At 37.9% G+C, this 25,647-nt stretch overlaps 1 protein-coding gene across 1 annotated transcript in view; it reads right to left on the bottom strand.

The window, feature by feature from the left end:
* LOC126361248 (protein sneaky) overlaps positions 1 to 25,647 on the bottom strand; it is a 260,828-nt gene that overhangs the window by 118,622 nt on the left and 116,559 nt on the right. The gene's annotated exons all lie outside the window — the stretch shown is intronic.

Below are 25,647 nucleotides of genomic sequence, written 5' to 3'. Positions count from 1 at the left end.
CCCCATTGCAAGACTTGCCCTATGCACCCTCCTACCACCAATACAACATGTCCTTGGTTCTCGCCACCCAACTGGCCTTAATTTATATTTATTTCTTCTGTCTCAGCATTTCTTCACTGTAACTACTCTTTGCTTCTGTCCATTTTAGTTTTCTACATCTTTCATTGTCTTTCCTGTCTGCTTTTCACCACCCTCCTCCCACCATCAGATATATACAATGCACTTAGCTTTTCACTCTTATGTTTTAGTAGTAATCTCTGTCTTGCATATTACCCTGTCTTCCACCTTCGAGCTCTCAGGTTTTCAAATCTCATCAGATGCAGTCCTGAACAATCAGTCTTTCCTTCTCATCCTACATGGTACGTCTTCCCTGACCCATGGTTCTGGGTGACTTTCCTAAAATCTATCCCTTTTCCTAGACCTCCCCTGTCCTTTTCCTTCACCCTTCTTCTTTCCCCATTAACCCTGCTGCCTGAAAAGCAGCCACTGGCTCCAAAAGCTTGCTAATTATAACAGTCTTTATGTGTGTGTTCTGCTGCCACTTAGAGAATAGATGTTTCTATCTATCCAAATATATATTAAAAACAAAAATTCCAAACTTACCAGCGGGAAAGCGCCGGTAGACAGGCACAATAAAATAACACACAAACACACACACAAAATTTCTAGCTTTCGCAACCAACGGTTGCTTCTTCAGAAAAGAGGGAAGGAGAGGGAAAGACAAAAGGATGTGGGTTTTAAGGGAGAGGGTAAGGAGTCATTCCAATCCCAGGAGTGGAAAGACTTACCTTAGGGGAAAAAAGCATAGGTATATACTCGCACGCACACACACACACACATATCCATCCATGTCTGTATATGTATGGATGGATATGTGTGTGTGTGTGTGTGTGCCTTAGGGGAAAAAAGCGTAGGTATATACTTGCACGCGCACACACACACACACACATATCCATCCATGTCTGTATATGTATGGATGGATATGTGTGTGTGTGTGCGCGAGTATATACCTATGCTTTTTTCCCCTAAGGTAAGTCTTTCCGCTCCCGGGATTGGAATGACTCCTTACCCTCTCCCTTAAAACCCACATCCTTTCATCTTTCCCTCTCCTTCCCTCTTTCCTGAAGAAGCAACCGTCGGTTGCGAAAGCTAGAAATTCTGTGTGTGTGTTTGTGTGTTATTTTATTGTGCCTGTCTACCGGCGCTTTCCCGCTTGGTCAATTATATATTTATTTATTTTTTAATTAGTGCCTGTATTATCACATTTGTGGTATTGGAGTTGACAAAGTACTAAACAGTATAAAATATTATATATTTACATCATGTACAGAACCTTATTATTTGTATCAACACATCTTTGTAACAAAAACATTATTCTACTTAATTAGATCATTAAATTATTACTTACATACAGATAAAATAAAAGGAAGTGAAACATTTTGTTTGATTATACTAAAACTATTAAATACCAGTCCTTTACTTAAATAGGCATAGTAGCATATGGCACAAAAGTTAGGTGCATAATTAGATGCATACATGGATAAAAGAAATTTAGTTTTATCTAGGAATGGTTTGATAATGATGAATTTTTGTTTATAGAGTTATGAAGCAGACCTATGAATTTGAGCAAATTTCCAGGTATTTATTAATGCTGTAGAAGCTGTTGTTTATTAGTAGATAGTTTTAGTTCTTTTTTTAAATTTATTAATGTTTGACATTTTTTTGAAGTTATGTGGCAATGGCCTGTAAAGAATTTTTGTTTTGTGAACAGATGTCCTGATATATTGATTTTCTGTGCACATCTCTATGATAGTCATCGTTGTTACTTGATTGATATTTGTGGATCTCACCATTCAAATCTGAAACTTGATGGTTTTTAATGAAGCAGATACTTTAAAATGTAAATATAGATGGTAAGATCATGATTTTTAAATTCCTTAAAGATACCTCTACATGATGCTCTGTAAGCAACATCACTTATTAATCTTACAGCTTTTTTTTAATCTTAAAAGGCTGCTTTTCAGGCATCTCCAGAATACTACACCATTCTTCAGTAGACTGTGCATGTATGTGTAATAAGCACTTAACACTGTTTCAGTATTTCAGAAATCTTTAAGCTTTATACATCTTTCCCTTCTCAGATGCTCATCCACCCATAATCTTAAAAATTTCTATGTGATTCTTTTGCTGAATTTGGCTATCTGATAATGTGAATTTTACATTGGTCCTATTTTTGTTCCTTGTATGGTTGAAGTTCATCTACACACTTTTCTTGTCATTGACAACCAAACAGTTATCTTTAAGCTATTTTTCTGCCACTTATGCTGTTTTGTCTATTTTTTGCTGCATCTCTTAATCATTCTTCCCTTATATAATGAAGCTGGTATCATCAGCAAATAATATAGTATCAATTGTTGAAAACTGTTGTGATAGGTCATTAATAAAAACCAAGAATAACAATAGTCCCTAAACTGAGCTCTGGGGCACAACGCAATTGACTGTTTTATATTCAGAATGATACACAGTTCCATCTAGAGAAATTTGCACTCTTCATTTCCTATCAATTACATATCGCTTGAACCACTTATAGGAAACACCGTGGTTACCGGTACCATAATTATATAATTTTAACCATAGTTGATTATTATTTATATGATCAAACACTTTGGAAAGGTCTAAAAAGAACCCACAGATAAGTTCCATGTCCTCAATAGCTTTGTAAACAAGTTTTAGGAAATTGAAGAGGGCCGTTTTTGTAGATTTGCCTTTTCTGAAATCATTCTGTACGTTTACTAGAATTTTATTTTTGCTTAGGAAGTCTAGCAATCTGCCATACACTGTCCTTTAAATTATTTTCGAAAATATAGGTAATAATAATGGTGGTCTGAAATTTTTAATATCAAACTTGTCATCACTTTTAAAAAATTGGTATTACTGTTGACTGTTTTAAGTTTACTTGGAAAGACACCAGTTTAAAAGGAGTCATTGATTATGTCCACAAGTTGAGAGATAACATTATTGCTACTATACTTAATAATTTTGTCATGGACACCATCAAATCCGCTGATCATTTTATTCTTTAGTTTATTGATATTCATTTGTACTTCTTTGGGTGTTACGGGATATAGGTACACTGTCCTTTCATTTATTGGAGTTATCACCTTTTTCTTTGGATTGCATTTAGTTGAGATCAGATTTTGGGATACGTTAATATAATGATCATTAAGTATAGTAGCTATTAGAAGTGGATCATCAACAATTTCATTTCTGTGTTCTATGGTGATTTTATAACTAGTATTTTCATGTTTGCCTGTATGATTATTAACAAGTTTCAAAAGATATCCCTTACAATCTGGGGGTAATAACTGTAACATACTGTAAAGTACCAGGATAGGATGACATTTGATGACAGCAGTGGTTCAGACCATTTTGGTGAATCTGATACTACATAACAAAATTTACGCAAAGTTACATAGGTGAATGAGCATGCATTGTAATGTTACTGGTGTATTGTATTTATGAAATTGAGTCATCTTGCGACATTCTTTGTCTAGTTACGATTAAATATAATTAATTTATCTTGACATCTCATCACTAACTGAAAATACATCAAAACCAATATCAGTGAAAGTACAGTCTATTATTCACAAAATTAGCACTTAGAAAACTGATAGTAATTATCATTCACCTAATCGTAATGATGCAGGATTCATGTCAGTAGCAAGAGCAAATCTGTATTTACAAAATTATAAATGAAAGTAATTCAAATATTATTCTAGAAATGTATTTCAAATAATTTGGACATGAAGATCATTATTTCGGCTGCTAAATATTTCGTAAGCATTGTAACAAATGGTACTACCAAATGTTATAACCAATTTTGTAAAGTGAGTGAAAACTTTATTGTAAACTTTAAAAGGTCTGATTGAAACACTGCATGATCTAACATTGTAATTGTTAAAATGTAGCTTATATAATGACCACCAGCAGCAGCCTTGAAGAGCACTATTGTTCCAGATTTTGAAGAGTCAGTATTGTGTCAGTCTGTCTTTTTTTGATGCAGTAGTAAACAAGTTTTTTTTTTTTTTTTTTTTTAGCAACTAGACTGTGTCAGTTTCACCATTTAATTAATTACTTGATGAACTAGACAGGCAGCACCTGACACATATGAAAGAATCCACACAGTATTAAAAGTGGAGAAATTGCAATGAAGGAGAGCTACATGCCTTATTCAAAGCTGCCAATAATTGAGAAGTTAAGCAGCAGAATTGTAGCCACAAAAGCTAGTTATGTATTAATACAAACTGCAGGAAATAATTGTTACTTTTCCTCTCATTACATAGAGTGATGTGTGCTTACCTAGCATAACTAGAATGCATGTGATTGCAGTACCCTGCGCTTTTCATTGCCTGATTGTTCATCTTTCTTGGGATCCCTGCATTCCTTTGACCTATCCTCATTGACAGAAGTGTTTATGAGTTGCAGGAGAGGTCACTGTTGACAGTGATGTGTTGCGAATGTTTATACTGTAGTGCCTACAAATGATGATAGTCACTATAAAAATATTTTTTAACTTGAATAGGCTGACCAAACATCCCTGTTCTGTCAGAATGGTCCCTGTTTTAAGAAAAATCTTCCGGAGTCCCAAGAAAATCGTTTGGGACACATAGTTGCCCAATTTTTTTATTGAGAAACAAAATGCTTGCAGTAATATTTCTTAGTTACTTGAATATTTCAGAACAACAAATTTCTAGAAGCAGAACGTTATAGAAATATACATTTTCACAATATTTACTGTATCTGGTTTAAGTCACCTCGTGCCTAAAGAAAGAGAAGTACGTTGAATAGAAAAGCACGTACTACCTACCCCTGCCCATAATTTACTGGCCTTCCACTTTATGGGCCTCAAGACAAATAGAACCCAAACCAAAGTAGGTACAAAGGAGCATCACTTATGACATTTCTCCTAACGGGATTACAGCATGTGAAGTTCATTGTGTGAAGAATGTGACTATGCTGCTTGTGTTAGCAGTGCTTATTGAATACTATTGTTCGCGTCATGTAAGAAGGCAGCCCAATTTTCAGCTGGTCTGCACATCCCCCTCCACTTGCCACTAACGGCCAATAATATCCATTCTCTTTCTGAGCGGTTAGCAGAGAGTTACAGCTAGAGAGTGAGAATCTCCCTCCTATATGCAGCACTGTTGATGCACTTCACGACAACCGAATTATTCTTTCAACAATCCATTTCCTTGTTTCCTTTCTTTCTTTATTGCAACAGTAGCTGTGAATGTGTATCTTGTAAATGTTTAAATGTGATCTGAAAAGAAGTCAGGTGATGACAATGAACGTGAAGTGCTTCACAAGCAGCCGAGGTGGATTATTTACCGCATTTATAAATTTTTCAAACATGAATTTAAAAGCAGGTCTCGTACTGTTGACATTGGAAAACATAAGAATGGACTCAAGAACCATATGGTGGTGGCCGAGAAAAATTTAAAGAGAATTGTAAAGAAAGTTGTCAGAGCTGTAGAGAATGTAGAAACAGTTGGTTTCATGTCGCATGGAAAAGTCAAAATTACGAGGAACCTGTAACACAAGTGGATGGTTTTAACAATGATGTTTTAAAGTTCTTCATGTGAATGATGAATGCCTGACATAACAAAAACGTTTTACAGTTATGCAGGCTTCAGTGGTAAGCGCTTTGCCAAGGTAAGGAATTTTAAGAGAAGCTGGTTAAAGATATGTTAAGAAGAGAGTTTTTAATTCAAAGAAGTGACCTAGGTGCAGCATGAACTACACTCTATATATAAAGATTCATGGTACAAGAAAAGGAAGTAGTTCAACAGTGTATTACCTTGATGAAACATGGGTCAATTAGGATCATTCCAACAAGATCTGTTGAAAAATGAGTGACGTTACTGGCAGTTTTAAAGTTCTCACATGGATGGGTTCTCAGATGATTATGCATGCTCACTCTACTTCTGGTTTTGGTTCTGAGAATAAACTTGTATTTACATGCAAGGAAAACAGCAGTGATTACCATTTGGCAATGAACACTATCAGTTTCATAACGTGATTCACAATTCTTGTCATACCTTGCTTCAAAGTAGGTCATTGCCAGCTGTAATTCAACTCTCGTAAAGATAAAATCAAGTACAGACACCAGAAAAGCGGATATTTTTCCCCAGCTTAAAAGTAAAAATATTAAGTGCCTTATAAATGAGACTAATGACAAAATGTACAAATTTGACTTCCTTGCATGTGAATGGGATCACACAGTTTTGCATTTACCCACGTGTCACTGTCATTGTAACCCCATTGAATTAATGTGGGCAGAGGATTTTAAGGTTATGTGGGAGAAAAAAACAAAACATTCAAGATAACATACAGTGAACCACTTGTGAATGAGGAAACAGACAACATCCCAGCTGTAACATGGGCACAGACTGTGTGACATGCTGAAAAGCTTCAGAGAGAAGAATTTGCCAAGGAAGTGAGGATGGATATAAGCCTTAAACCTATCATTGTAAATTTAATATCAGATTATTTGGAAACAGACTCAGACAGAAGTGACAATGGTATTACAATGTAGACTTTGGAAGAATATTTCTTAAAGAGTTGTGGTTTAATAAAAAAAAAAAAAAAAATGTGTTTGTCAACATATCAGTTGCATACACAATAATGAGAACTTCCTAGCTGTTTTGATTAGGAATTTGTATCCTTTTAATTATGTAGACTATAATGTTCAACATATTGTCCAAGGAGAAGTTAAGCTTCTCCCGCGATGTTGTAAACCTGTGTCATTTTCAAGGCACAAACTGGATAAGGCCCTAAAATGACAGTAACTGTTATTTTTCGAGATATCAGTGGTTTTTGGCATTATCAGTCAGATTCCCTGGAGTTATTCACAAATGAAGATTAATTGTTTGCTTGTTAAATAGATTATAAATGCGGTCTCTCACTCTAATATTGAAAGTATTAGTTTACACTCATAATGCCCATTAACAACGAAAAATATGACCATTTACTGACCATTATTACGATACTCCTTTACATTAGTCTTTTCTACCACTAATTCTTTTTTACAAGCAGTGATTACACTTAACTATCATCACACACACACACACACACACACACACACACACACACACACACCTTACACATTTTTAAAAATTCTATTGAGCAGAAGCACTTGTCAAGCAAATATAATGATTTCGGTTTGTGCTTGAAGTTAATTTTGTTGGATATTAAATTTTTACATATAATGCAGTTCAAATTGAAATAAATAGTAATTATTGCAAGCAGCTTCAATGTTGTTTTGAGAAAAATTGTACTTTGTCTTCACAAAGATGTGTCAGCGATTCTCACCCCCCGACATCACGTAGGATAAATCTGTGAAGCGGTGAACGTGAATTAATGATGTGAATTAATATTTATCTAATGATGATTGATCAAAATTGGTTTTAATATTTATTATTCCCTTCATAGATCTGAAAGTATAATACAATGTACCGTATGCAAATGAGCCTGACTGTTATCCGCAGCAATGAAGTTCGGCAATATGGGCTTTGCCCGCTCTCTCCTGCTGCGCATGTGCAGTTCTCATCCCCCAATAGTTCCTTTCCACTCCGCATAGCTGAAAGCAAGGGGAAACTACAGCCATAATTTTTTCCGAGGGCATGCAGCTTAACTGTATGGTTAAATGATGACGTCCTCTAGGGTAAAATATTCCGGAGGTAAAAAAGTCCCCCATTCGGATCTCCGGGTGGGGACTACTCAAGAGGTCATCGTTATCAGGAGAAAGAAAACTGGCGTTCTACAGATCGAAGTGTGGAATCTCAGATCCCTTAATTGGGCAGGTAGGTTAGAAAATTTAAAAAAAGGAAATGGATAGGTTAAAGTTAGATATAATGGGAATTAGAGAAGTTCGGTGGCAGGAGGAACAAGACTTTTGGTCAGGTGAATACAGGGTTATAAACACAAAATCAAATAGGGGTAATGCAGGAATAGGTTTAATAATGAACTAAAAAAATAGGAGTGTGGGTAAACTACTACAAACAGCATAGTGAACACCTTATTGTGGCCAAGATAGACACAAAGCCCATGCCTACCTCAGTAGTACAAGTTTATATGCCAACTAGCTCTGCAGATGATGAAGAAATTGATGAAATGCATAACGAGATAAAAGAAATTATTGAGGTAGTGAAGGGAGACGAAAATTTAATAGTCGTGGGGGACTGGAATTGGAGCGTAGGAAAAGGGAGAGAAGGAAACATAGTAGGTGAATATGGATTGGGGGTAAGAAATGAAAGAGGAAGCTGTCTGGTAGAATTTTGCACAGAGCATAACTTAATCATAGCTAACACTTGGTTCAAGAATCATAAAAGAAGGTTGTATACATGGAAGAATCCTGGAGATACTAAAAGGTATCAGATAGATTATATAATGGTAAGACAGAGATTTAGCAACTAGGTTTTTAATTGTAAGACATTTCCAGGTGCAGATATGGACTCTGACCACAATGAACTGTAGATTAAAACGGAAGAATCTGCAAAAAGGTGGGAATTTAAGGAGATGGATAAACTGACCAGAGGTTGTACAGAGTTTCAGGGAGAGCATAAGGGAGCAATTGACAGGAATGGGGCAAAGAAATACAGTAGAAGAAGAATGGGTAGCTTTGAGGAATGAAATAGTGAAGGCAGCAGGGGATCAAGTAGGTAAAAAGACGAGGGCTAGTAGAAATGCTTGGGTAACAGAAAGAATATTGAATTTAATTGATGAAAGGAGCAAATATAAAAATGCAGTAAATGAAGCAGGAAAAATGAATTCAAGCGTCTCAAAAATAAGATCAACAGGAAGTGTAAAATGGCTAAGCAGGGATGGCTAGAGGACAAATGTAAGGATGTAGAGGCTTATCTCACTAGGGGTAAGATAGATACTGCCTACTGGAAAATTAAACAGACCTTTGGAGAAAAGAGAACCACTTGTATGAATATCAAGAGCTCAGATGGAAACCCAGTTCTAAGCAAAGAAGGGAAAGCAGAAAGGTGGCAGGAGTATATAGAGGGTCTATACAAGGGCAACGTACTTGAGGACAATATTATGGAAATGGATGAGGATGTAGATGAAGATGAAATGGGAGGTATGATACTGTGTGAAGAGTTTGACAGAGCACTGAAATACCTGAGTCGAAACAAGGTCCCGGGTGTAGACAACATTCTATTAGAACTACTGACGGCCAAGGGAGAGCCAGTCCTGACAAAACTCTACCATCTGGCGAGCAAGATGTATAAGACAGGTGAAATACCCTCCAACTTCAAGAAGAATATAATAATGTCAATCCCAAAGAAAGCAGGTGTTGACTGATGTGAAAATTGCCAAACTGTCAGTTTAATAAGTCACAGTTGCAAAATACTTACGTGAATTCTTTACAGACAAATGGTAGAAGCCGACCTCGGGGAAGATCAGTTTCGATTCTGTAGAAATGTTGGAACACGTGTGGTAATACTGACTTTATGACTTATCTTAGAAGAAAGATTGAGGAAAGGCAAACCTATGTCTCTAGCATTTGTAGACTTAGAGAAAGCTTTTGACAATGTTGACTGGAATACTCTCTTTCAAATTCTAAAGGTGGCAGGGGTAAAATACAGGGAACGAAAGGCTATTTACAATTTGTACAGAAACCAGATGGCAGTTATAAGAGTCGAGGGACATGAAAAGGAAGCATTGGTGGGGAAGGGAGTGAGACAGGGTTGTAGTCTCTCCCTGATGTTATTCAATCTGTATATTGAGCTATCAGTAAACGAAACAAAAGAAAAATTTGGAGTAGGAATTAAAATCCATGGAGAAGAAATAAAAAGTTTTAGGTTCGCTGATGACATTGTAATTCTGTCGGAGACAGCAGAGGACTTGGAAGAGCAGTTGAACGGAACGGACAGAATATTGCAGGAGGATATAAGATGATCATCAACAAAAGCAAAATGAGGGTAATTGAATGTAGTTGAATTAAGTCAGGTTATGCTGAGGGAATTAGATTAGGAATTGAGACACTTAAAGTAGTACAGGAGTTTTGCTATTTGGGGAGAAAAATAACTGATGATGGTTGAAGTAGAGAGGATATAAAATGTAGACTGGCAATGGCAAGAAAAGCGTTTCTGAAGAAGAGAAATTTGTTAACATCGAGTTTAGATTTGTCACGAAGTCGTTTCTGAAAAGATTTGTAAGTAGTGTAGCCATGTATGGAAGTGAAACATGGATGATAAATAGTTTGGACAAGAAGAGAATAGAAGCTTTCGAAATGTGGTGCTACAGAAGAATGTTGAAGATTAGATGGGTAGATCACATAGCTAATGAGAATGTATTGAACAGAATTGGGGACAAGAGAAGTTTGTGGCACAACTTGACAAGAAGAAGGAACCAGTTGGCACGGATAGAGTAGCATGCAGAGCTGCATCAAACCAGTCTCAGGACTGAAGACCACAACAGCAGCAGCAACAACAACAACAACTCTATGTGTGGAATCGCCTTCCTAGGTGATGTTTATTTATTTATTTGTCCATATAAATCTCTTTAAGTACATATACTGTGCACAGGATATTGGACAGAAAACCTTTTTAGCTATTGGATTTTCAAATGTCAAACATACATTTTATAAATTTTTATGACAAATTGGATCTAGACATTTAATAATTACAAATTTTGACATATTGTATATTTATAACTTATTTCTACAATTGAAGATACAAATTACACTTTTTTCTTGCATAAGATACTGAGAGATTGAATAGTAGCAGTTTTTCAGAAGGTAGGATGTCACAGACTTTTTAAAGCTTTGTAGTACAGTAAGAGATTTTATATGTCTTGGTAATCTGTTGTAAAGTTTTGTTCCTGCATGATATACACCTTTTTGGCATAATGTGGTGTTACAATGATTAACATGTATGTCTCTGTCTGACCTGGTACTGTAATCATGGACACTTTTTGTTTTGAGGAAAAAGGTTTTCTTTTCTCAGTATGCTTTTTTTGACATGTGTGACTACTTCCAGTATATAAATGCAGAGAAGGGATAGGATCTTTAGATCTTTAACGAAAGGTTTGCATGATTTCCTGCTGCTCACTTGTTTCATTATTCTTATAATTGCCTTTTGTTTCATGAAAACTGTTATGGCCTGATGTACATTTCCCCAGAAAATGATACCGTACTTCAGTATTGAATGTACTCAAGCAAAGTATAGAGCCCTAACTGTTTCTGCACTAGTACTGTTGCAGAGAACTCTTACCACATAGTTCATTTTTGCTAGTTTTGAATTTAGGGCTGTGATATGAGTGTTCCATTTAAGATTTTCCTGGATATGAAACCCAAGAAATTTAGTTTCATTGATAGCACTAATGTTTTGCTTATCTATAGATATTACAGGTTGTGCCGGATTTTTATTTTGATCAGTGTGGAAATTCATGAGTACCGTTTTTTGGGGATTAACTATTAGCCTGTTTCTGGTAAACCATTCAGACACTCCTTTTGTAGTATCTTTTGTAGATGCAGTAAGATTTACTTCATTATTCCCTTCAATCAATAGACTGGTGTCATCTGCAAGAAGTACTGGTTCAGAATCCCTAACGTGTGTTGGGAAATCATTAATGTAGGCCAAAAAAAGAAAGGGACCTAAAATGGAGCCCTGTGGGACACCATGACTTAGTCCACATGGTTCTGGAAGGTGTACCTGGAGTTCATTTCCCTTCACATACGCTTAGTGCTCGTTGCTTCGCTCACGTGTAGGCTGTATGGCCAGAAGAGATTTTGTTTTGTTTTTATTTAATCGAATGTTAACGATGTTCACAAACTGCAAACACCAAAATTTTTCACGCTAATTAAGGCCATGTAAGTATGGTCTTTTCCAAATTTACTTCTGACCAGAAAGTGATACTGGTAGCCAGAGTACAAAGTTTTTTTAAATCCTGGCTTTAGCGTTCTTGTGAAGATATTTCCATTACAACTTTCATCTGATAACAAAATTTCTTTACGTTTAACTGAGATGTGAAATGCCAATTTTCATAAATTTAGCTTTAAAATTTTTAAAATGTAATGAATATTTTCTTAAAAATTTTCATCCCGTAATGCACTCCCTTAGGCATTGAATTTCTGGAAACCTTCTTTTTTTTGTTTCTAACCGGGTAGTCAAATATCAGTAGTCATAGATGTAGCCTTAAATATCCTTTAGTAGTTATTTAGTAATTATTTATTTTCCATAAAACTTTTTACCCACTCCCTTAGTAGTTAAATTTCCAAAAATGGTGAAACACGTATTTTTTGTTTTCTGACTGTGAAACCACATACTATTTTTCGTAGTTCTAGCGTCAAAATTCTATCAATAACGACATGATTTCAAATGTCTTTCGTTCCTTATTTCACCCCTTTAAGAGTGGAATTTCGGACAATCCCTTCTTAAAAGACGCCTACTTCTATAAGATCCACATTGTCTCCAAACTTCCAAGTTTCTATCCTCAGCAGTGTGGGCTGGGCAATGACGAGTCAGTGAATCGGTATGACCCTATATCTCGCTCTTGAGGGTTGAATTTTCTAAAACAAACATGTTTTTTTTCCTCTCTAACTGAGAAGCAAAACACCAATTTTCAAAGAGTTAGTTTTAAAAACGCTTTCGCACTTAAATATTTCATAAAACACTTCACCCCCTATTTCTCCCCTTTAGGGATTGAATTTCCAAGAACAGTGACATCAATATATTTTATTTCTAGTAGAGAAGTCAAATACAAAGTTTCATAGATTTAGTTTCAAAAACTGCTTGTGCAATGAAATATTTCCATAAAAACTTTCATACCCCGTTTTACCCCCATAGGGGCTGAATTTCCAAAAACAATGAAGCACATATTTCTTTATTTCTGAGAAGCCAAATTTAAATTTTCATAGATTTAGATTTAAAAATACTTTCATAATAAAATATTTCCATAAAAGATCTCATCCCCTATTTCACCCCCTTAGGATAGGAAGTTCGAAAAATCCTTACTTAAATGACGCCTATGGTATACGAACCACACCTTCTCCAAAGTCAGGTTTCTGTCCGTAGTGGTTTGGGCTGGGCGATGATGGCATTCAGTCAGTCAGGACATGGCCCTTTATATTCATAGATTGTTTGGCATGCTCTAACAGTCTGGAGTTAAACGAAAGAGTGGTGTATTGTTAGAAGATTTCACTCGCTCAGTGACAAAACTTCAAGTCTACCGATTTTTGGAACAACTGACAACACTTAGAAATGAAAGCTGGCAGATGATCAACTGTGAGGACAAAGTTACCATCTACTATTGTTAGCAAACAGTAAATGTGAATATGGAACTCAGAAACTATGGTGTCTGTTGAAAATGCCTAAGCGGAAGTGTTCAATTAATGAAACGTTAAAGAATGAAAGACAGCTACCATTATTATAAAAATTCATTTCAGTTCGTCTTGAAGAGAATTTTATGATTATCTTCTTTCTCATTCTTCTGATAAATATAGCAAAGGTAAATCTTAAGGATGAAATATTCCATTTTTATCTTCTTTTGATTAGAAATATTACATAGCTTTTAGAATTAACAAATTATACCTGTTTAAATTAGTGACTATAAACATTGCAGAAAACGCATCCAGGCTATAACAATAAACAGCGTATATCAATCTCTTTTATTTCTGAAGAAAAGAATTATATTTATGTGTAATGTACCTACACTTTTCTTTCCATTTCACAAAATGAAGATATATCCTTCTTATGAGTGTTTCAGTTGCTGCATCGTTATAGTGCTACTATTGATTTCATAATCACGGTATCTGACAAAAAGGAAAGCGTGTAGTAATGAAATTAAGTAAAAAGTATAAACACAGGTGTCCCGGTTTTTTCTCATTGAAATCTGATCAGCTTAAGTTGGAACAGTGGTGCATGTAATATGGTGCGATGGACAAGTATTCCTGCGGTGGTTCGGCGATAGCTGATTTATCACGCCTTACGGTAGCTGCCGATCTGAGCGGTTTATTTTACGCAGTGTCACCCCGGACTGTAGATGCGCCATAGAGCAACGAGTAGTAGTAGTTTGTTCAGCCAGAGATAATCAGCATTAGCGGTACAGCAAGAGAACAAGAGACGAAACTGAATGTTGTTAATATTCTGTCCTCTAGAGCAGACATTCGCGTAACATCATACAGAGTCCACGTATTAGCACGAGTTACTATGAAGACTTTCTTGGTTGTAAACAAGAGTCAATAGTTCAGTATTTCTGCAGAAATGGTTTAACCATTTAGTAGAGCTCTGGAACTGAGTAAAATTTTAAGCTACCAGAACAGAAGGAATATGCAGAAATAAATATGCAGCGATGAAGAAATGCGCGTGATTATTCTGAGCGTCGAAGCAAAAGGTAGAAGGTCAGAATTAATAATTCATTGCGATTGTAAAATTTTATCACAGCACACACACATGTTACACGAGGGAGCACTTCCTTATGGTAGTGACAGGACCCAGAATACTTCTGTGCTGGAAAAGCGAAGAAACTTGGCATGAGAAGAATTAAGTAAATACGAAGACAAATTTCAGCGAAATATATTGTTGTTGTGCTTAGCAACGGGCTCAACAGCCTAGACTAGGGCAGTGCAGAAGTCATTACCAACACTGCAATGAAAATGCATTAAAAATAATTGTGTGGTAAGTGAGCGATCATTGAATCCATTGATTACACCAATGTCGAAGAATATAACACAAGCATTGTTTGGTGAATTGTATTTGCTTCAAGCTGTTTTTATTGGTGTGTGTGTGTATTGTGGAGTAATGAAGAAAGGGTGTTAATAACCAAAAATTTATTATTTATTCAAAAAAGGTGGCAACATAGTGTGAAAATTGTTATCAAAATTAGTTAATAAATGTATTGTCGCAATCACTTTGGCTCGATACTGATTAAAAGCATGGATCAGCATGTAGAAGAGCTATTCAAAACCTTTACAGAACAATTTAATGCTGAGATAGATGCAAGTAAAACTGAATTAAATGGGAGTGTAGAAGCTGAAGGTATTAATTTTGCAAATTCTCTGGAAGAGGCACGAAACAGACAGTTGTTGAATTAAATAATAACGCAAAGAGCATGTGTACTGAGTTAAAAATAAAATTAAAAGCAGAGTTGAACAAGCAAAGGTATAACCTAAAGCTGAATTACAAACAACTAACGCCAAGTTTGAGGTTTGCCGATGACACTGTAATTCTGACAGAGACAGCAAAGGACCTGGAAGAGCAGTTGAACAGAATGGACAGTGTCTTGAAAGGAGGATTTAAGATGAACATCAACAAAATCAAAACGCGGATAATGGAATGTAGCCGAATTAAATCAGATGATGCTGAGGGAATTACATTAGAAAGTGAGACACTTAAGGTAGTAGATGGGTTTTGCTATCTGGGGAGAAAAATAACTGATGATGGTCGAAGTGGAGAGGATATAAAATGTAGACTGGCAATGACAAGGAAAGCGTTTCTGATGAAGAGAAATTTGTTAACATAAAGTATAGGTTTAAGTGTCAGGAAGTCTTTCCTGGAAGTATTTGCATGGAGTGTATGGAAGCGAAACATGGACGATAAATAGTTTAGACAATAAGAGAATAGAAGTCTTCAAATGTGGTGGTAGAGAAGAATGCTGAAGAATAGATGGGTGGATCACGTAACTAATGAGGAAGTTCTGAATAGAATTCGGGAGAAGAGGAATTTGTGGCACAACCTGATTAAAAGAAGGAACTGGTTGGTAGGACACGTTCTGAGGCATCAAGGGATCACCAGTTTAGTATTAGACGGAAGCGTTGATGGTAAAAATTGTTGAGCAGGACCAAGAGATGAATACAGTAAGCAGATTCAGAAGATTGCAGGTTGCAGTAGTTACTCGTAGATGAAGAAGCTTGTACATGATAGAGTAGCATGGAGAGCTGCATCAAACCAGTCTCAGGACTGAAGACCACAACAACAACAACAACAATGCCAAGCTTGAAAAGCATTTCACTGTACCGAATCTCAAAGACAACACTGAGGAATAATTAATAAGATGTCTAAATTAAATGCTACTGTGGGAACAATACCAAGCGATTTGCATTTCGGTACAATCGTAATATCAGATTTTTTGGTAAATTCGTTAATTACAGGTTTCGTTGAGTTAAATACTGAATCAAAACCTCAGACATCAGTGTCAGTATACATAAGGAAAACACAGACAGTGAGTAACGTGTGGGCTGCGTGCTGCCCGCCGTTGATCTGATGGTGGCTCGTCTGCACTTCAATCGTTCTTGCAAACTTTTTTTAGTATCGTTCATCCCTTTCCAGAAAGTAGCTGATAGGTTCTTGCAGAATTCAGTTCTTTTGAGCCACGTCAGTCTAGGTGGCACTGGGGCAGGGGGGTACCAACTCGTAATACACTACTGGCCATTAAAATTGTTACACCACGAAGATGACGTGCTACAGACGCGAAATTTAACCGACAGGAAGAAGATGCTGTGATATGCAAATCATTAGGTTTTCAGAGCATTCACACAAGCTTGGCGCCTGTGGCGACACCTACAACGTGCTGGCATGAGGAAAGTTTCCAACCGATTTCTCATACATAAACAGCAGTTGACCGGCGATGCCTAGTGGAACGTTGTTGTGATGCTTCGTGTATGGAGGAGAAATGCGTACCATCACGTTTCCGACTTCGATAAAGGTAGGATTGTAGTCTATCGCGATGGCGGTTTATCGTATCGCGACATTGCTGCTCGCGTTGGTCGTTATGGGTTGACTGTTAGCAGAATTGGGAATCGGTGGGTTCAGGAGGGTAATACGGAACGTCGTGCTGGATCCCAACGGCCTCGTATCACTAGCAGACAGGCATCTTATCCGCATGGCTGTAATGGATCGTGCAGCCACGTCTCGATCCCTGAATCAACAGATGGGGTCGTTTGAAAGACAACAACCATCTGCACGAACAGTTCGACGACGTTTGCAGTAGCATGGACTATCAGCTCGGAGACCATGGCTGCGGTTACCCTTGACACTGCATCACAGACAGAAGCGCCTGCGATGGCGTACTCAACGACGAACCTGGGTGCACGAATGGCCAAACGTCATTTTTTCGGATGAATCCAGATTCTATTTACAGCATCATGACGGTCGCATCCACGTTTGGCGACATCGCGGTGAACGCACATTGGAAGCGTGTTTTCTCATCGCCATACTGGCGTATCACCCAGCGTGATGGTATGGAGTGCCATTGGTTACAAGTCTCAGTCACCTCTTGTTCGCATTGACGGCACTTTGAACAGTGGACATTTCATTTCAGGTGTGTTACGACCCGTGGCTCTACCCTTCATTCGATCCCTGCGAAACCCTACATTTCAGCAGGATAATGCACGACCGCACGTTGCAGGTCCTGTACGGGCCTTTCTGAATACAGAAAATGTTCGACTGCTGCCCTGGCCAGCACATTCTCCAGATCTCTCACCAACTGAAAACGTCTGGTCAATGGTGGCCGAGCAACTGGCTTGTCACAATACGCCAGTCACTACTTCTGATGAACTGTGGTAACGTGTTGAAGCTGCATGGATAGCTGTACCTATACAAGCCATCCAAGCTCTGTTTGACTCAATTCCCAGGCGTATCAAGACCGTTATTACGGCCAGAGGTGGTTGTTCTGGGTATTGATTTCTCAGGATCTATGCACCGAAATTGCGTGAAAATGTAATCACATGTCAGTTTTAGTATAATATATTTATCTAATGAATACTTGTTTATCATCTGCATTTCTTATTGGTGTTGCAATTTTAATGGCCAGTAGGGTAATAACTTTTCTCAAGGCTCATTATTAACTAAGGACAACAAGGGCTACACGAGCATCAGCAGCGTAAGACATTGTTGAGTTGTCAGTAGTTCTTGTATTCTATGATGGGTGTTCAATAAGTAATGCAATACATTTTTTCAAGTTGGTTTTATTCAGGGTTCCAATACACCATATTATTCCCCACTCTTCTGGTTATAAAACCCTGTGTTTAACGTATTGTCCGGTCAGTGCGTTGGCCTCACGCCACCGTACTGGGAGGCCCTGTATGCATGAATGGTACTATTCTAATGGTCGACGGCCGAGCTAACGTCTTGCTACATCAACAACCTCCCCATCATTCGTGCACTGCTTCCTATGGGATGCATCCTTCTTTAGGCCAAACAGATGGAGGACGAAATATGTTTGATCCAGACTGTAGGGTGGATGGGGAAGAAGAGTCTAATGAAATTTTGTAAGCTCCCGTCGGGTGCGCAGAGTTGTGTGAGGATTGCATTGTCATGGGGAAGGAGAGGTTCATTTGCATTTTTGTGGTGGTGAACGCACTGAAATCGTTTCATTGATTTCCTGTGGATAACACAGAAGGCTTCAAAGTTGGTTGTTGCATCATGAGGGAGGACATCAAACAGCATAACCCCTTCCGAATCCCATGAGACAACCGCCATGACTTTACTGGCTGTGGGTGTGGCTTTGAACTTTTTCTTCAGGGAGAGATGGTGTCGCGCTACGCCATGGTTTGCCTTTTTTTTACGGTTCGAAGTGACGAATCTATGTTCCGTCTCTTGTAAAGATGCTCGAGAGAAAAAAAAAAAAAAAAAAAAAAAAAGGGCAAAACTAGTCTTGTAACGCACAAGCAACTCTGTACAGATTTTCTTTCGTATCTCTCTACGGTCTTTTGTTAAGCAACGAGGATCCTAGTGGGCACACATCTTTGAGTAGGCCTATCCCAAATGGTGGACAAATCTATCAGCACTACCAACAGAGACATCCAGTTGAGCAGCGTGTTATTTGATTGTGATACGTCTGTTACCTCTAACGAGAGTGTCCAACATTACTGAATTCACAGCTGTGTGCGGCTGGCTGGCACGCAGGAGATCGAACAGGTTTGCACAACCTTGATGCGATGGTGACAGACGCCTCGCCCAACGACTCACCGTGCTTTTGTACACTGCCAGGTCACTGTAGACGTTCTGCAAGCGCCTATGAATATCTGCGATACTCTGGTTTTTCGCCAAAAGAAACTCAATATCAACTGGTCTGCTTGGAACACACCTCAGTGACAGACGCGAGTTTGAAGCCTTCGTATAGTACTGTCACCTATCTGACCTCATGAAACTATAGGGACTGAAGACAGAATGTTCCACGACGTCCGACAGCAAGTTACTCATTTTTTTCAAACTAAACTGGCTGAGAAAAAAGTGATGCATTAATTATCGAATGTCCCTCGCAAAGTAAACACCTTGCATCGGTGAGCTCCCTCAGCTTACTCATTAATGCGTTGGAATTTTTGCGACAATTTTACGTATTTCTGCGTACCTTCAAGCATTTACTTCATGATCATCCATTAAGAATAATGCAAGAAAATTTTACACAGTGTTTTTTGTGTAGGAATATTTTTGGTTTTCTCTTCACAGACGTTGTTATGAAGATTCAGCCCCAGTTGGAATGAGTAAAGCAGGAGCACGCAGGAAACGCAGATTATAGGATGAGAAGCGGCAGTTTCAGGCTTACTGCACCGAAAAATATTTCTTTCTTCAATCGTTCAATAATATCATTTGTCTTATTTGCACAAGTGTTTTAGCTGTCCCAAAGGAATACGGTACAACAACTTAAGGAGTCACTCAAATTTTTGAAGTCAGGTTGCGACCATCAGAACTGCACCAAGTCAACTAAACAAATATTTAAACACATTCAACCAAGCAGTTTTCTTTGTGATTCCAGAGCAACAATATCGGCAGAAGACCAAGAAGTAATTAACTGTCCATGAACAAGACAATTGCAGTTCAATGGATACCACCTCACTGTGGCTTGAATGCAATGGAGTTTTCTAGCGAAAAAGGGCACAAAAATTAAACAGAGTAGAAAAATTAAAACATCGTATTTTGCAGTGAAACACATTAACAACACGTTTCAAGAAGAATTACAGCAACCCAACAAACTTTCATGTGAGGAAATGATCTGGAAAAACCTATGGATGACTAGGCAGTGCCTGATGGACCCATAAGAGAAGCAGTAGCCAAATTTCGCTTGACTACTGGACATGACGGACTGCCCATGGCTCATCTGCCGTCTGCAGAATGTGTTCTGTGTCACAAGATTGGTTCTATCATGAACGAAGGACATTTAAATGGATGTTCAAAATTAAGTGATTGTAATTCAGGCTTAAAAACGTTGTATTGGAAGCAAGAAGGCGAATGACAATAAGTCAAGTACCGGAATATTAAAATATCGAAATAATAATAATAATAATAATAATAGAAACATTTTCTGAACTGCAAGGAGAACTGCGTAAACAGAAAAGTCTTCCTTGGAACGAGAATTAGCATGTCAGCAAGCGATCTTCAGAAAACCTGTTAAAGGCTCAGAAACTGCAATAAAAATAAGTTTTGAAATATCTCGCCTTATAGAATAAAGTTGCCGGAGGTTTTTGGACATAGATTTTGTCAAAAATTGTCTTGTGGTAGCTGCTAAAATGATTTGTGACTGTGTAAAGCAGCGTTACTGAAATGTTGGCAAACATAAAGGGCCAGTCAAAAACATGCCCAAAGAAAAATTTGCTTACTTTTCACTGGTTATCGATGAGTCAATGGACATCGACTCCACACCCAAAATGTTAGTATTTGCGCTTGGATAACTCACAAATTTGAAGTATGTGAAGAGCTGACTGGAATGAGGTCATTGCCAGGGTAGTGATATGTTCACTGGACCCTTGGAACAGTGTTTCAACATTGATTTGCATCACGTAAGGTAGCAGGTGTTACGACTGACGATGCTCGTTCCAGGTAAGGAACTAATTCTGGATCGGTACAGTTAGTAAAACATTTTTAAGAGTGCACAGTGATTATCTGATACAATTAAATTCCACCAGGAAACTTTCTGCCCAGAAAAAATAAGTATTGAACATGATATGAAATTTGTGGTCTCAACAATTAATGTCATAAGTATGTGGTCTCAATCACAATTTTAAAGTTTTTTTTAATGACAATGATAGCGGAAACGGTGATCTGATTTTTTCTTTACTTGGTAATAAGATAACTAAGCCACAGGTTAAATGCCGGAGGGTTTTTTTTTTTTTAAATTCAACTGATCACAATAAAATTATCTTGATTGAAACGAACGGAAATATCTCTGAATTATATATATACTAGTTATGTGACTTAGCATTTCTTAGTCAAATGTTTTTGCTCAAGAGCCAATATTGACATTATGGCATAGTGGGGCGACACCTTGAGCCACAAAAGCAGAGGCCGGGGGAAGAGGTGGGAAAAGTGTAATGTGGCCACTCAATTAGAAATTCAATTTTCACATTTAACCATGGTTATTGATAGAAGCTTACCACTTACAAATTTAAAGATCTACGTATTACAAGGTATCATATCAAATATTTTTTAGTGAAAAAGTAAGTAATGTATAGGAACCACATGCATTTTTCTGAAGGTCTACATTGTGACCAATTTTCCATACCTAAGCCGATAATGTGGCCAGTGCCATCGAAACAGGATCACATGTTTGTTTTTCTGATTTCTGCACGTAGCTTCTAGGCAACGTCACAACCTACAATGAAAGAATATCAAGTGGCTGCAACAGACTGTTTTCTGTCGGACTACTGTATTGGACTAAATATAACAGAACAGAGACAATTTTAAACAATGTGAGATAATTATTTCTGTAAACACCTTGGTGAGTTGTGTGGCCACTTCCCCGATCGGATGCCATGCCGGCATTAATGAGCCACAGTAGGTACTAACAGACTGAAATTAATAAGAAGAAACTACATTTGCAGACCAAAAGGCATTGTTTGAACATCGATGTTGTAAAAAATCTTACTCTCCATATAAGTGAAGTAACGAGAATAGTACAAATGACGTATCTTACATCAGATGACTCAAAAACAAAAAGTTTTTACTAAAAAATAACGGAACAAGAGTGCTCTGTCAGTCTCACTGACAACTATGGCGATGTATATTAAAACTAATTCGACCACTTATCGGCAGTCAGTAACGCTGTTCGGCGAAAAATATGCAATGGTCACTTTTCCAGACCTGGACACATTACCACACATTCCCCTATTGATCTTACTATTAATTAGTAATCTACATGAAGCAGTATGTTTTATAAATTAATAACAGTAACTGAACTTTGAGACATAATCACAAATGTTTACTAAATGTTATGCATTTAATTTTTCTTTTACTCATGTCATTGCATGGTAACAGCCTAAATTTGATTTCATATTACTCGCTACAAACATGTATCACATTTGAAGATGACCATTTCTATAAAGTACTTCTGTTTGACATTTATGCCATAGCAACTGATCGGTTCGACTTGCACTCGCTCGTGAGTTGTGAGCATTGGAAGAGAAACTTCTGTTAATCCCCCAGTGGCCCTGCTACATACCACTCTAACCCTGAGGTAGACGGCAGAGTATACTTAACTCACGGCCGAATTCACCAACGTCATTTAAAATTAAGCACCTCGTATGATATTATGGTCTCTGTAGGTATATTTGTTTGTTATGTTGAGCAACGTTAATATGCTCGACATTTTTGGAATCTGCTGTTAGTAGCGAGAAGCATGTTACGAGAGTGGTTTGAAAAATTCTCGGAACAGAATAGAAAAAAGTAGTTACATTACTGAAACTTATTTATTTTTCAATAAATGTAGGTTAATCCGCTTGGTCCAACGATGTTTTCCCTGTAGATTAAACCACTTGTTCCAATGATGTTCCAGTGCCTTGAAACCTATCTCGAAAAAGAGTTTCCTCCAGGCTTGCAAAATAATCGTCAACTTCAGCTATCAATTCTACATTTGAAGTGAACCTTCGTCCACAAAGAAAAATTTTCAGTTTCGGGAAGAGATGGAAGTCTGACGGAGCCATATCACACGAATAAGGTGGGTGTGGAAATAATTCATACCTTAGTTCGTGTAATTTTGCCATGGCGACGCCACATGAGTGCGGACGCGCATTGTCTTGATGGAAGATGACTTTCTCCGCCACTTTTCGCGTATCTTTTGTTGCAATTTATCCAGGAGGTTAGCATAATATTCTCCAGTAATTGTTCGCCCAGCAGGCAGATTATCTACAAACAGAATCCGCTTCGCATCCCAGAACACTGATACCATGACCTTTCTCGCTGCATGATCTTTTTCTGCTTCCTTTGGTGGCGGAGAATCAGCAAGTTTCCACTGCTTTGGCTGTTGTTTCGTCTCTGTATAGTAGTGTACCCAGGTTTCAACTGTGGTCACAAACCGATGCTGAAAAATCTTGTTTGTTTCTCCTAAAATGGGCCAAATATTGTTCTAATATGTCCATTCTCATGCGTTTTTGTTCCAGCGTCAAGAGTTGTGGCACCCATCCTGCAGATAATTTTTTCATTTCTAATTCTTCAGTTAAAATGTGATATACCCTATCAGATGACGTCTGGCAAGCATGAGCAATTTCATGCACTTACAATTGGCGATCCTCCGTGACCATTTTGTGCACTTTTGCAATGATTTCTAGACTAGTAACACATCTTGGCTGACCACTGCATGGATCATCATCTACGCTCTCCAGACCAAATTTAAATTCATTTGCCCAGTTGGCAACAGTTGAATATGAAGGAGCAGAGTCCCTCAGTGTATTCTGGAAAGCGGCATGAATGTCCTTTGCTTTCATACGTTATTTTACGAAGTAGTTAATCACCCACGGTCATCCTGCAGACATCTATTTAAGGATCTAGGGATCCTCACAGTAACCTCACAGTATATATATTCCCTTATGAAATTTGTTGATAATAATCCAACCCAATTCAAAAGTAATAGCAGTGTGCATACCTATAACACCAGGAGAAAGGATGATCTTCACTATGCAGGGTTAAATCTGACTTTGGCACAGAAAGGGGTAAATTATGCTGCCACAAAAGTCTTTGGGCACCTACCAAACAGCATCAAAAGCCTGACAGATAGCCAACTAACATTTAAAAATAAATTAAAAGAATTTCTAGATGACAACTCCTTCTACTCATTGGCTGAATTTTTAGATGTAAAAAAAAAAAAAAAAAAAAAAAAAAAAAAAAAAAAAAAAAAAAAAAAAACTTAATCATTAGTGTCATGCAATATTTTGTGTAATGTAATTTCTTGTACAGACATCTTTTATTAACCTGACACGTTCCACATCATTACGAAGTGTCGTATTTATGATCTATGGAACAAGTATTAATCTAATCTAATCTGCTCGAGTCTCGATTTTTTCTGTGTTAATCACTGCTCGAGTCTTGATTTTTTCTATTTTCGCAAATCACTACGTGAGAACAATAATGGAGCCACATCATCGCCACCGCTCTCTTCCAAGAGCAGTGACGTGGCACATGTTTACAGACAACAGTCCAATGAATATCATGTAAACAACTCGTTGCGCTAGCGCGTCTCTCGTGGTGATTCCGAGAACCGCGGACCGCACGAACACTTGATTCGGGGCGAATGCAGCCCGTGGATCGCAATTTGACGATCACTGCGTTAAATGCACGGCTTCCAGGAAAAAAAATCAATGGATTACTCAATCTTATGGCCAAAGTGTATCTTTTCAATGTCAGTTAAATCTGTTTCAAACCCAAATGAAGTCAGGCAATGATGTCCATTCTCCTAATTAAAAGTTTAAAGCAAAGTTCAAGAGTACGTAGTACGCCCTATGTAATAGAAAATGGAACACAACATGTCATTCTCAATGGAGAGCAGACTTCAGACGTAAATGTGACATCGAACGTACCCAAATGAAGTGCTTTACAGATCCATTACTTTTCACAATATGTATAAATGACATAGTGGACAACATCGGAAACTCCGCGAGGTTATTCACAGATGGTGATGCTGCTTAGAGAGAAGTCGCAATGCCACATAATGGTAGCGAAATGCAGGACCTGCAGAGGATCAATGCTTGTTTCAGGGCATGGCGACTCACCCTCGTCATGAACAAATGTTACGCACTGTGTTTACTTAGATAGAAAGACACTTTATTATTTGATAAGCAATTGCAGAATAATCACTGGAAGCAGTAATTTCCATAAAATATCAAGCAATGCGTGAAGGACGATTTAAAATGGATTGGCCACATAAAATTAATCGCAGGAAAGGCATATGCCAGACTGAGTTTCACTGGGAGAACCCTCCATCAACAGACGAGGTAGTTAATAAAACGTTGCATCTTGCTCATCAGTATGGGATGCTTACCAGATAGGATTCTAACGGGAAATAAAGAAGAACCAGGGCAGCACATTTCATTACAGGTTATTTTAGTAAGGGCGAAAAGAGTCACCGAGACGATGACACACAACACCAAGTCCCCTGCCGGGAATCTAACCCGTGCCCCCCTACGTGGTAGGCGGTAACGCTTCCACTACGCTACGGAGGTGGGGTGGACACAAAGATGGTATTCAACTTCCCTGGGCGACAGACGCAGCGAGATAGGCGTTCCGGGTCACGGTGTTGTTTACTGCGTACGCTCCTAGCAGAGTCAACAAAAATATATTACTTCAACTTACGTGTATCTTGCGAAAATACCATTAAGTTAAAATTAGGGAGATCCCAGCCTACACGGAGGTTTACCGGGAATCGTTCTTCCCA

The sequence above is a fragment of the Schistocerca gregaria genome, chromosome 1 (genome assembly GCF_023897955.1).
Source record: "Schistocerca gregaria isolate iqSchGreg1 chromosome 1, iqSchGreg1.2, whole genome shotgun sequence".
Lineage (NCBI taxonomy): Eukaryota > Metazoa > Arthropoda > Insecta > Orthoptera > Acrididae > Schistocerca > Schistocerca gregaria.
This window is presented reverse-complemented; position numbering and strand designations above follow the sequence as displayed.